Source organism: Seriola aureovittata, chromosome 23 (assembly GCF_021018895.1).
Source record: "Seriola aureovittata isolate HTS-2021-v1 ecotype China chromosome 23, ASM2101889v1, whole genome shotgun sequence".
Classification (NCBI taxonomy): domain Eukaryota; kingdom Metazoa; phylum Chordata; class Actinopteri; order Carangiformes; family Carangidae; genus Seriola; species Seriola aureovittata.
The window spans coordinates 13,685,294-13,700,241 of record NC_079386.1 but is presented as its reverse complement, the minus strand read 5'-3'; positions in this window follow the sequence as shown (position 1 = coordinate 13,700,241).

The window sequence follows — 14,948 nt, the reverse complement described above, 5'->3', positions numbered from 1 at the left end:
AGTGAAAGGATGGAGGTTAGGTCTTATTTCTGACTTAATTAGCCCCCATCCCTCCCTCTCTCTCTCTCTCTAATGTGTGTGTGTGTGTGTGTTTGGGTTGTGTAGGCAGGCCTGAGGGGGAAAGAGAGGAGCTAGATGAGCTCTGCATAAACATGAAATAAACAAGTACTCCTGCACGAGCACACGCACACGCACGCAAAGGCATCGCATGAAAACAGAGCTTCTCGAAAACGTTTGCCTGGACTCAAAAAAGTGACATGCACAGACAGTCAGATTCTCAAAAGCCTTAATTAAACAACATCACAGGGGAGTCTACCTTCAAAGCTGTCTGTGTATGCAAATGCAGAGGCCAGCAGTGAGAAAAGGCTGGAAAGAATATTGGCCGGAGAAAACCTGAGGGAGACAGCAGGAAGACAGTCTGGGGGGGGTAGAGCGTGGAGGACATTGGACATAAATCAAGAATTGCCCAATATGGACATAATTCCAAGGGATTAGGATTGCAAAAAGCATTTGCTACTACAGCTGCACCGGCATCTGTCCATCTATTTTCCGGTTCCAGACTCAGCAATATAACCCAGAAGTTCTGAGGACAAATAGGAAGTATAATCCCTCCCTGTTCTTGGTGTCCTTCCAGTTGCACATATCTAGAAAACCTCCACAGTGAGGCCTAAGGCGACTGATCCACCGGTTCTTTCCAAACTTTTCACCTAAGCTTGTGTTCACCCTGCAAACTCATTTTGACTTTTTGCTGATACATGCAAGACAACAAACAAAACCAAACACTGATGACCACACCCAGATAACCAACCACAATTTGAGAAAGTTGAGAAAAATACATCACACAGCAAAACAGTTCAAACCATAACCATGATTTATTTGGCAAAACTACAACCTTTTGCTCTTGGAAAGGAAGAATTTGGACCAAAAAAAGTCCAATAATGACCTTTTTGAGTTGTGAAAATAAATCTAAAAAAGGCTTAAAAGAGCTATTTCTAAGTTTTGCTATCGCTACATAGCCAAAGTTAGCATCAACAGCTGTTTACTTACCAGTCTAGAAAAATCGTTATGAGTTCAGCATCAAACATCAGACTGTCTCATCATTTTCCGATACCGAGTCACTGTACTGTCCATTCTGCTCTTAGGAAGTAGCGCTGCTCAGAGGGCGCCTTATAACCTCTTGCATTATAAATGCAATGATGGCTGAAGCCCTTGGTAAGATAGGTAAGTAAACACCTGCTATGTAGCAAAACAAATAGCTGCTTTAAAATGAAGAAATATGTCAAATATGTCAAAGAAAAATGCTAAATATGATGGACTGTGATGCAAAGAACAACCTTGCAGTAAAGCTTTTGTTAAAAAAGACGTTAAAAAGGGAAGAGACAGAGTTGTAAGGAAAAGACATTTAGAAATCATGTACTATCGAGCCATTTGTGTGTTGTGCGCCGGATGCCTGTGCTGATCACACACACATGCAATCATACAGCAGCACGGACATCCTCTTCAACCTCGCCTGTACTGGACTTTCTCTTACCTGCATATATGGAGGTAAACTTTCCCGCAGATGTGGCATCCCGCATTTACGCAACAGGAAACAAAGCAATACACGGACACACACTGGAATAAAATGCACATGTAAAAAACACACACGCACAACCCTCGTCTTTACCGCGCTGCAGGGGCTCCAGTGGCTCCAGTGGCTGAATTGGCTGCAAAACCTAAAAGCCTCCACCTACAGCCCTGTTGTTTTCACTAAGACTCCCATGACCACAGTTCAAAGCACGCCTCATACTTCCCTCTGCAGTGCACCACTCTCTGACCCTGAGCCCACACAGGAGCTGTGATCTAAAATAAAACAAACACTTTGTTCTCTGCAGAGTGAAGCCCGCTCGATATCGATGAGAGACGTTCCTGTGAGTGTGTGTCAGAGACTTGAAGCTGCGCGGCGTCCACAGTGAATATGAGTTTGCATACTGATGTTGGTAAATCTATATGTTGGCTTGAAAGCAGCGAACTGAGTGGCGATGTGTGTGTACTTCTGTATGTGTGAAGACGTATATGTTCTATATGATACGCTGCATGAGTCGTACATTTGAGGTGGCGTGCGTTTTCTTTTGTCTCGTCTGTAGTGAATTTTATGTCCTTGCGATTGCATGTGTGCCTGAATTTGTTAAGCGAGTTGTCAGGTTTGTGCCGTTATCATTGGCTGGTTGTGGAACCTCCTCCATAAACATTCATTAGCTCCAAACATCAAGCAGGAAAGCAAGACCAGCGCAAGACTGAGTGTGTAGGTGTACAGAGCTACAAAGAGCATAAGAAATGCCACAGACTGAAGTTGGGGAAGATAACTTCTCTTTTTCTTTTCAGTTTAAATCATCTAAAGCCCAAGGCAGAGCGATACCATAATGCCATAGTATCAGTGGCATGTATTGTTGAAAACCATGTGTGATATAATTGAATTTAAGATTGAACAGATTTAAGGCTGGTTAAGAAGCAGCTGGTCCATCTGTGGATAGAAAAAAATCTGACATTTGAGAAGAAACCCAGAGATCCCATAAAAACGTCCCTGTTTGATGTTGTTCTTGAAACGCTGACACTTTGAAGATCGATGTTTTTCACCTGACACAAACAGTCTGAGGTTGATCAGACTATGATAAACTTTAATTTGGCTTAGATCTCATAAATAAACTTTGATGTCTAAATTTGTCTGTTGCACAAAACTGGACCCTTTTTTTTAATATATATATATATATAGATATATATTCCTATTCATTAAGAGTCTTTTTAAAATAAAGCATGACTGACTGCCTGACTGAGCAGAAACAGATACAAAGCCTTTATTTTTCAGCGGGGATGTTCAGTAATGAGTCAGGCGACATCAGCATCGCCTGCAGTCTACGCTATATAAGAATCAATGTCACCTGATGAGATGATAACTGCACATAATGAGGAATAAACACCACTGGGTTTGTGTTTTGTTAGCTTGACATGAAACAAGTACGCTTAATTTATGTACCATTAAAAAGGGAGAGTGTGTCCAAACTTTTGACTGGTACTGTACATACTGTATATATATATATATATATATAATATATATATATATATTCAGCTTACTTGTTCAATCCACAAACAAAGTTTTCCTCATTATGTGCAGTTATCATCTCATCAGCTGACATTGATTCTTACATAACGGAGACTCGGGGACAACCTGCGGTCATAATGTTTAACTTTTGAAGTCGCTATAGACCGACAGTAGGACCAGTGTTTTCACTTGCGTGATTTGACCTCTTCTGTGGGTGTGATCAGTCTGTGGTTGACCTTCTTCAGACTCAGTTACGCCTTTTATTCCTTCATCTTTCTTCACTAGTGTGGTCACTTTAATGAACTCACATCATTAATTAGCAGCGTAGATCTGCCCAACTGAAAGCCTGACTGAAATTTGGTCGGTCCACCACTTTGATCCAGACTTAAAGATCTCAATGACTATTTATTTACTAATTTATTAATTTATCTGTGAGTCCTGAATGACTTTGTTGACTTTCAAGATCTCCTGTGTTTTTCTCTAGCGCCACCAGAGCACGAACACTTGAACAGACACAACTGACTTTTGTAATCGCCTGATTATCATTGGGTCAAAATGTCATGCATCATAAATGTCACGCGACATGTTGTTGGTGTTTGTAATTACACCTGTGCGATCCGTGCTGTGACATGTCATGAAAAAAAGCCTGTATGGGTGGTTTAGTTATCATGAGCTATTTCTTTCACGGGTGCAGTAACAAGCACCCCACACATTCCTCCGTGAGTAATCATCAGTCTGAATTTGTGATTCACACTAAATCAGCGTCAATGCCACTGCACAGAGGTAATTAATAGTTACACCTTTTGGAAATCACAATTTTTGACCAATAACAAACAGCAAGGAGATATTTATTTCTGTCTAAGTAAGAATTATTTTAATTTCAGTTTCAGAATCAGCCAAGATATCTGTCCAGGTTTGCAGGGCTTTTAAAATGAGTGGGTCTGTATTACTGTGCACCTGTCTGTTGCGTGCAGCTAACAATTCAGTTTCGGCAACAAATCCAGTTAGGATTTCAGTATTATTTTGATCCTAGCGAGATAAGATTAACTGTGGGTAAAAAAACTTAAGTGAACTCACCTTTATTTCCCTTTGTTTCTTCATTTCAAAGTCAGACTGTCCTCCATCATTCTGCCTTCATGTAATTCTTTGGTGCGTGGAAAATGTAGAGCTCTGTGTTTCTCCTACTTGTCATGCACAGAGCTCGCAGCTGCTTCACACTCATTTCACCAAATTACGTCACATGTTCATAATGTCTGAATGTTGAAAGCAGCATATTTATCATATGTTGTGTTTACAGTTACAAAGGGGGTGTCGTACTTATCGCCTGTGGCCTCACAGAGGACTTTTTCTTTTCTTTCCTCTTTTCTTTTGTTGTTGCTGTAACAGTGTAATGAGAAGGCGACAGCAGGCAGTGTCAGAGAGATGACAGCGGCCTGTCTCACTTTCATTAAACCTCACACAGACCTGACTGCACCCGCAGATAAAAGAGCAGAGGAGGAAGACAGGAGGGTAATTGGAACAGCAGTATATGCACATATTTAGCCATTTAGAGGGTTCAAGGATGGCTGTGTGTGTGTGTGTGTGTGTGTGCGTCTGTATATTGTGAAAGTAAGCTGCATGAGACTATGAAAACATCCTTATACAATATTTTTTTCACAATACTTTTTTCTTACATATGATGAGCATGACGTAGCAGTATGACATCACTGTTATTTAAAAACCCAGCTGGTGCTGGGTAATCGAAAAGTCCCGAAGGTGTCAGACAACAGCGAATGGAAACGTCACCTGGCTCTTTGGATCACGTGGTGGAAGTTGCTGTGGTTTTTTGCTGCTGGGTGTAGGTTTAACACGCGCACAGATGTAGGTGATGTTCTTTGTGCTTCCAAGCTTTAAGAAACATATACGGGGTCTGGATCACATGTTCGGCACAAGACACAGGAAAATGTGTATTTAAAGCGTGTAGAAGAGGATTTGTATGTTTTCATCCTGTCTGCACAGCGAGCCTCTGCTGCCTGTTGGAATAATTAGTTGCTATGTGACGATGGCATATTTGGGCCTGGCCTTTTTGGGTAGAGTGTAGGCACGTGTGGCATTTCATGCTGTGTCGGGTGCATGTGCACGTTCAGGAGAGCGGACGGGAGGAGGAGGAGGAGGAGGTGGGGGGGGGATCTGCTGGTTTGCTTTACGTGTCTGTGTGGCTGTGGAGAGTGTGTTTTAATGTGCAGTGGAAGTTTGTGTGTGTGTGTGTGTGTTTGTGTGTCTTCTCCCCAAGCGGCTGATGTCACTCAGTAGTCGAGCGGAGGAGCATCTCCGGTTTCCTGGGCTCACAAAGAAAATAACGGCCGCTCTGTTGCAGCGCTCCATTCTTCCGGCAGCCTGTGGAGACCTGGTGGGCCTTACAGGGGACCCCTCACCCTGCTCATTATCAGCCCCTCTTTTTCTCTCTCTCACAATGTCCCTCTCACACACAATTTCATTTTCCCTGCCCTTTTTCTGTCTCTTTCTTTCTCTCTGTCATCTTGTTCGTCTTTCTCACAGCCTCTCTCCCTCTCTCTCTCTATTCCCTGCCTCTCTTCAGTCCTCTGGCCTTCACCTGCAGAAATTCACTTCTGTTGCCAAAGAAGATTAAAAACTATTAAAAAAAACATAATGTTGGCAAAAGTAAATCCTCAAAGGACACCACCAGTGAAGATCAAAGTGTGAATACATCACGTTTCCTCTCACCACCTTTCTGTCTTCTATCTAAGATTTCTCTGACACCTCAGACTTTGACAAAACACCAGTGAATTATGCATCTCACCTCAGTTGCAGCTTTCTTTCAATTATGATTCATGTTGTGTTTCAAAACAAGATGTGTTGCTGACTGAATGTGAGACGGAGTGCATCTTTCATCGAGGAGGGGGCATGCTTTTCTGTTGCCTTGTTTCAATAATGCAACAGTCCAAAGCATTCGTCCATACATCATTCAGAGGACTCAACTTCACTTTCCTCCTGCGTGCTTCCTGAACTCACCACAACAAACTTTGTCAACGAAACTCACGTTTTTTTTTTTACTGATTTTACTTTTTTATATCCCCAAACATGTAAAAGTTGGTCTGTTTCTTGTTGCAAGAAGATGCTTGTTGCTGTGGTTTACATTGACATAGGGGCCAAAGGGCTTGGCGAGGTAGCACGGCACATCTTCTGGGGCGTCAGTGCCCAGGGGCCCGACGTTTCACAGTCGGTCCATGTGAGGTCACACGGTGGTGACGAGCACAGCTCAAAAAAATCCTCTACTGACAGAAACCTGGGAGTAAAACTAGTGGCTGAGTTTGCTCCTGTCTTTAGTTCATTCGTTCGAGCCTCCGATGGACGTTCTGGAAAAGAGCTGCAGACCGTCAGGACAGAGATCCATCTGTTTACTATCTATTTACATTTACAACTGTAGAGCTGATGGATTCAGGTAACGACCATTTATCAACTATTTATTTACATTTCCAGCCTCATGCAGACGACTTAGCAGCTTTTTGGCCTTTTTGAAAAGTGAGAAACCCACAACCCTTTATTTACATGCAGAATCTATAGTTTAGTACAGACTTGTTGTTTGAATTGTTGTTTTATATTTGCAGACATGATGGCTTATTAGAAGATGAGCATTTATTAATAACGTGATGTTTCACCAGAAATAGCTTGTTCACAACCTGGCAACCTCGAAACTGTTCTCAATAATGGTTTATAACTTGTTTTCAAATGTTTTATGAACCATTAATATCGTGGAAAGTAATAAATTATAAGGAGTGACTTGTTAGAAAGTTGTACAGATCATGTCACAGCGACAGAGCGTTTTCCGATGGTATTTGTTTTCATTTTATAACTCAGATTTTCAAATGTTTTTGTAATAAGTTGGCCTTGGTAAATGAACATTGCACAGATCAAAGTGTGGATGCTTCTCCTGTCTTTATTCGCTCCAGCGTCCTCGACAAGCCTTCTTTGTTGAGTAATGTTATTAAAAAAAAAAAAACACATGAATGTTGAAGATAATAAACCATTCCCATAAAGTCTTCAAGCAAACAACAAATATATAGGAGATATTTTCTCATTTTGTTCAGGTATGTTCAGTTAATGTGCAGATATAGCGTCGGCTCAGTGTCCGTCTCTCTCTGTCTCGGGTCTTTTTCTCTGTCATGTTCAGGATCCCAAAGAGCTGGAGCGTGAAACTCGAGCCTCAGATAAAAGTACTTGGTTATTGGGTTATCGAACAGAAGGACAGAGAGCTGGTGGAGGAGCTGGGTGGGGAGTGGGGTGGGTGGGGGGTTAAGGCAGTGTTCTTAACTGTGCGCTGTGGCCGGAGAGTGGGAGTCACGGATTTACAAAACAAATGAACGGTTACTCGAGGAGAGAGGAGGGGAGTAATCTGACCGCTCCCCTGCTTTGCATTCACATTAAAGAACTACTCTCTGCTACTTCTACCCCACCCCACCCAGTCTGGATTGAACACACACACACACACACACACACACACACACACACACACACACACACACACACACACACACACACACACACCCTCCTCCTCCTCCTCCTCCTGAAAGACAGCTTTCAGAATTGGATTACCAGCTCTGAATGGGGTCGGTTCCCCTCCGCTGGGTTCCGTCTCCATCCCCTGCCGGGACCAGTGGTCCTCACACACACACACACACACACACACACACACACACACACACACACACACACACACACACACACACACACACACACACACACACACACACACACACCAGTCCTTAATTGGTGGACTGTGCCCTCATTACATGTCCAAATATATGCATGTGCTGCTATTGTCTCTCCCTGAAGACTCCCTCTTTGAATGCAGATTGAAAGTGCACTCCTGTGTGTGTGTGTGTGTGTGTGTGTGTGTGTGTATGTGTGTGTGGTGATCACAGCTGCGGATGTGTCCTTGATGGCGGCGAACTTGAATCTCAATCCGACCCTATCCTACTCTAGGGGGGCTCAGAGACAAAGCTTCATACTATCCATAGGGACACCCTGAGCCCTCTTTCTCACGCCGACACACACACACACACACACACACACACACACACATTCACATGCAGGTGAGCTCAGTGGGAGCTTGGAGAAAGAGATCTGGTGTCTTGTTATCTGCTGCAGCCTGTTGTTCTCTCTGCTTCACACCGACAGATACCTCAGAATAATTACCATAAAATATTCAAGCACAAGGGAGTAAAATGGGAGAATCTCTTCAGCAAAACCTACAATTATGCCCCATCCAAATATACATTTTGGCAATACATGAACAGAAACACCACCTGAGCTCATCTTTGGTCAGCTCAAACCCAAACCAGCTGGTTTCTGCGAAATAATTTGGGAAAAAATACCTCCAGATGCTGGCAATCGAAGCTAGGATTCATATGTGAAATGTAATTTCTCATGCAGCTCATTTGACTAAAGTGGAAATCACAATTATAATGTTTATTAATGTTTATTGTATGTTTAGCAAAATTGATTCTGGTCTTGCAGTGCTGCAGAGAGCGTCAATGCGCTTACCCATCATTGGTTGGTGTTTAGAAACCAAGGTTGACTTATAATAGAAGAGGAAATGTATTACCTCAACCCATTTCCTGTATGCATCCACCCGTCTGTCAATCACCCAGGCCTCTCATCGTTTAACAGATTAATTTACCGATGGCGGAGGATGGATTAGTCATCCAGAGGTGTGATCGTCACACCTGTCATCCCCCCACTTTACACGTCTCTCACTTCACCATCGCTCCCCCTCAGTAAAGAAAAAATAAAATAAAATACTTAAACCATATTCTCCCTCCTTCTCTCACCTCCTCTCGCACACACATCCATCACTCCCTTCCTGCTTTCACACTCTGTGTCTCTGTCTAGAAGCTCGTTCTGCAAGATGACCTGGTGGTGCATGCTTATACTTATACTGTACACACACACACGCATATATATATATATATATATATATATATATATATATATATATATATATATATATATGTGTGTGTGTGTGTATATATATATATGGTGAGACAGGAAAGGACTGTGGGTTGAGTGTCTAAGTGCATATACTGGGGGTGGGGGTGAAGCAGTGGCTGCTGAGGATTGAAATGTGACAACAACTGATTGTTCTTTTCTGTCTCTCATTTCAGTGCTTTATGGTTTATAAGCAAAAGCATTAGATTTTTATAAGAAGTAATACTGATTAAGTAATGAAATGGAAGTCTGATTAATGTGTATGACTATTCTTTACAAATCCAGGTACCACTTTACAATAAGACTACCCTTATAAAGGATTTATGAATGGTTTATAACTAGTTCATTAATTAGCTTGTTAACACTTTATAAATCATTTATATAAGCTGTTATAACACATTAGATTAAAAAGGGCAACACTGACCTGTTGCTTGCCAAAAAGTGGGTCCATATATATCTACTGTATTTATAACTGGTAAAAGGGAGTCTTATTACCAGTTATAAATAATATAGTAACTCATTAATAAATGATTATGTATTTTACACTTTACAATAAGGCTCCTTTTACCAGTTATAAATGATAGTAACTCATTAGTAAGATTAATGAGTAGTAAGCATTAACTTGATCTTGCCAAATAGTGAGCCTGCATCAATGTATGAAACTGTGTTAAAACTGTTTCTTCACGAATTAGAAAGTGTTAACAACCGAATAATAACCTCATTTTAAACCATTTATGAATCCTCTATAAGGGTAGTCTTATTCTAAAGTGTTAGTTATTTTATGGGTTATAAAGTGATGTAAACTGATTAATTTCCCTCTTCTTTCCTGACAGTGTATATTCATTCCATGCACACACATATAGACTAAGTTGCGAGGCACATCTGCAGGCTGACAGACAGACGCTCTCACATGTTCACAGATTTTCAGGTACAGGGAGTTTGTATTGTGTGATCTCACCTCAGTGTTTCAGACACAGTGAAATTCTGTGATGACGGTGGAAAGGAGAGAGACAGAGAGAGAGAGAGCGAGACATGGAGAGACAGCTGCAAGGAGATCAGGAGACGTCAGCTGACGCGCGGCGTCTTGAACAGATGTTGGTGTCAAAACATTTTTATGAAGTGTCTGCTCCAGTGGATGGGCTCTGATCTGGGAGTTCTCGCTTGTCCCTTTCTACTCGATCTCCTCCTGTCTTTCTTTAAACCACACACATAACAGGGCGCGTTGCCACTTATTGGCATTAAAATAAAACTAAACTTTTAATTACAGATCTGTTTCATGCCAAAAAAAATATATAATGCATTCAGCTTCTTGCTCAGTTTTTCTTTTAAAACAGTGAAGAAATTACATTTAGAGCATTCATTAATAGCATAAGTTGTGGGCTGGAGGCTTCTGCATGAATACAGGTTGACACATAACACACCCACTCAATGACCCGTAGGTTTATTAAGACGTTAATGAAAGCATAATTATCAAAATTGAATTAGGTAAATGAAATGTGAAGAAAAGAACATTTGATTTGGAGGCTTCACAGACAATTTTATCAACAGGAGGACGGAGAAGAAACCATGTTTCCTTTAGATTACTGCTGATTATTCTCCAAAACATAACTTCAGTTTTAAATGGATTTTCTTCCTCTGAAACAAGTTTCATGTTTCTAAAAGCTGATGTTTATACCGCACTTACATGAAATGAAACAAACAGCAGCCTTGCAGGAACTATATTAATCTAAATCTAATCTTTGAAATCAGTCGCTGTGTTGTAAAGTAAACAGAGTTTATAACAAATGGAGCATATTGATATTCAATCTGACATCCTGGTTTACTTCAGTCTTAGACGGAAACTTTGATGGAAAGTCGGAGGAGATGAAGCCAAGTGACTGCACTAAAGCTGAACATCCTGTATTCACCGAGTGCCATCACTTACTGGCTTTTTGTTGGAGCTGTCATCTGTAAAAAGTGAAGCGTGAAAGTTCAGTCTAGACCTTTCAGCTGTATCACATGGTCTTCATCAGTGGTCAATAAGGAAAGATCTGTTGACACGCAAGCTATAAGCATTAGTCAGTCGTTATGTATCAAATTCTTGTCTTAAAAGCTGAACAAGAAAGTTGACTCTTGACTTTGAAAATAGAAATCCTCGACTCAAGGTCCACTTACTGGCTTTTGTCACAGCTTTCAAGATGAGGTGAGTGTAAACATCCCTAAAAGTGAGTAAAATCAGAACAGCTACTAAGCTTGTCCACCTCCGTGACGACTGGATAAACCAAATCTGCTGATGAAGACTTTTCTGATATGGTTGAAAGCTCTGGAAAAGGCCTTATAAGTGGTCGTAGTTTGTCAAACTGGTCAAGAATGAACTGGTGAGTGCTGTTTCTAGTTTTCCTCTCACTTGTTCTTCTGCATGTTGTTTACGTGGTGGTGAGAAACATAACTCTCCTCCCCGCCTGCACTTTCTTTTACAGTCTACGAATTAAACAGGTCAAATTCCTCACAGATCCCGTCCACTTGGCAGACGCCCTCAGTTCTCGCTCTGAAAAGCACTAGACTGAGGATTAACTTATCGCAGTGTCGTTAAAACTCAGCCCGTTCTAGCTCAGTACAAACCGCTGTCTGCCTGGGTCCGGTTTGTTAGACCACCGCTGTTGTTATCCGACCACGGCGTCCCGACTCTGTGACTCAGCTGTTTCTGTCTCTGAGTCCAGGAGATGTGAACAAGGTGTCAACTCGACTCCGTCACCGAGCCGTGCAGCGGCGGACTGATCTGCGATGAAGGGAGGGAACAGAAGGACGGACAGACAGCGGAATAACAGGGTGCAGGGGACGAGGACCACAAAAGTCAACTCTTCTGCTTGTTGTCATATGCTGCCCTGCCCTCTGGCATTGTGGGTAATGTGCATGGAGAGTCTTGGCACGTGTGAGTCAGTGTAATACTCTGATGTTTTTCATTGGTGTACGATTCTTCAAAATGATCAAAGATACTGAGAGTGTTAAAGTCAAAGTACAGCAGCGTTATCAGGAAAATAAACTTTACGGTATAAAAGGAAAAGCACCTTTTAAGTGTCATATTAATACACACAATATATTATATGAATATTTCAAAAGCAAATCATATGTTTTATATGTAAAAGCTTTATCGAGGTGGAGTAGAAGTATAAACAGTACTTGGGTAAATCTCTAGCTCTACTGTAAGGATGTAAAAATGGACGTGCACGCTCTCACGCAGAAAACACACGACGTTTCCAAACTTTCGCTACGCAGCTTCTTGTCGTCCATCTGTAATCTTAGCTTCTCTGAAGAGCTCTGGAGTTGACGCGAAGAGGTCTGAACGGCAACACACCTGCCTGTCTCCACGTCCAGCCCCCAGCGTCTGATGTGAGCGTACACACAATATCTGACAAGAGTGTAACATGATGACACTCCTCTACACACACACACACACACACACACACACACACACACACACACACACACACACTGACAGTGTAGCAGTGCTCGTGTCCCTGCTCATTTCTCTCTTGGTGAGTCAGAGATGCTTTGTGCAGCGTTGAAACCACAACACATCACTTCCATTTTGGTTCACACTCTGAAGGGCTGTGGGCAGAATGAGTGTGTGCGTGCGTGTGTGTGTGTGTGTGTGTGTGTGTGTGTGTGTGTGTACAGAGACAGAGCGAGAGCAAAAGGGCAAAAAGGGAAAAAGAGGTAACTTGTTTCCATCTGTCTGTGTGTGTGTGTGTGTGTGTGCGCGTGTGTGTGTGTGTTCTAATTAATTAACATTATCTCAGCGCTGTTGGTTTCTGAGTGGCTGCAGATTGCCACGCTAGTGATTTTTCCACTCAGTGGATGGCGGAACTGGCCCACAGTGATCTGGCATGTGAAAGATGCTGCAGGAAGAGGAAGCTGTCTGAATGTGGCAAACACCCAGCAATGAAACACTGAGAGCCACACAACACACAACATCTGAAGCAGAGTTTCCCGCCTGAAGGCGTTCAGCAGACCGCAGCTTGAGAAAATGGGACATTAAAAAGAATACACACACACACACACACACACACACACACACACACACACACACACACACACACACTCTGACCTTGGAATGATACTTTGTTTTGTGCCAGTTTGGTCAGACTGAGTTATTCATATGAAGAATGTGGCTATATATCTATGTGAGTTTTTTTTCTATTGTGCATGATACGATATTAAAAAAGCAAATAGGAAAAAGCTACAGTTGAATAATTTTGCTATTTGAAATATCAAAATTTCTCATATTGCAGACAGCTGTAATTCTGAGTCTGCAATTTTGTAGTTTCGCCCCAAAGCACAGTCAGAGTCACTATTACCAGGCCTGGGACACTGAGGTCACATCTGTATTTTTAGCCACGCTAGCAGTATAGCTCCAGGGATGGCTCTGTCTGTCTGTCTGTCTGTCTGTCTGTCTGTCTGTCCAGAGTCAAATATCTCAACGACTTGACGGATTGACACAAAACTTGCGAGACATTCATGGTTCCCCGTTTGATCCTCTGACTTTTCCTCCGGCGTCACCATGAGAAATTTCTCTACAACCGTTAAATGGATTGCAGTGAAATTTGGTGGAAATATTCACGTTTCCCTCGGGATGAATAGTTCAATCATTTTGGTGAACCCTTAACTTTATATCTAGCGTTTATACTTATAGTTTACAGGATCATTGAATTAAATTAAATTAATTCAAATAAATAAAATTAAATTTACTCTATTAAGTTAAATGGAGTGGAATTCATTTGAAATAAACACAAATTAAATTTACACCATTAAATGTGTACTCAAATAATTGAAATTAAATGTATCAAATTTAATTAAATTGACTGAAATCATGTCCAACAGGATGAACTGATGAAATGATGACACTGGCAGAGGCATACAATCACAAACAGTAACTCTAGTTTAACATTATGATACGTTTAATTGTTCATTCAACAAACCAAGAGCAGAAAAGGAAGAAGAACAAAGAGCAGAAATTTGTTTACAACAATTTTTCTCCAACCACAACCGCCACTAAAATTACAGAGCAAAACATGAAAATTTGTATAATTGTCATCGAGTGTCAGTGTCATCATTTTCAAAATGGCAGGATTTCACAGTCACGCTCATCATGTGGGAGAATGAGTCCAGAGAGGCATGAAAATGAAAAGAAAACAAGTCTTCTTGGAAGAAACGAGAAAACAAACTCGATTAGATTAAAGAGTGTGCGAAGGAATGAATGTGGCCATTGAGATGCGTGGCTGAGGCTCAGACAGTAATGGTTCACTGACAGACACCAAACAACATCTGGAGCTGGCACGGCACCAGCAAACACTGCACATAGAAATATTAATAATGAGAAATGGAGGAGGCACATCGCCGTGTTTCGAACTTAATCCGATCAGAGATATGATAATGTGGCATGAAATGAGGATGAGAAGAACACCAGGATCAAACTCTGACCTTTTGCTGAGAGGCAAAAGCTGTATGGCCAAAAGTATATAGACAGCCAAACATAACACATCTCCTGCGTTTTCCAGATTATTCCAGAGGTGATGGATTGTGTTCAGTTCAATGTGTGTCATTGTGAACTTCCCTTGCCTTGCTTTTCCTGGAGCTGTTCTTAAAAGGGGCTTCAACAACAAAAGTGCCGTCCCCCAGTAACGGTCCAGTCTAGACTGTGGGACTGCCAACAACTTTAACCTCGAAGACCTCAGAGACCTTAACGAGATTTGAGGGTTTAACATATCTGAGATGTGAAAAGGAGCCAGCCCACTGAGTGCCTTTAAAACAATCAGTAAGGTTTTAAAGTCAATCCTGTGCTGCAAGGAAGAAGTCCAGTCACTTTCTTCCACATCAAACAGATGGAAACCATTTCTTTATG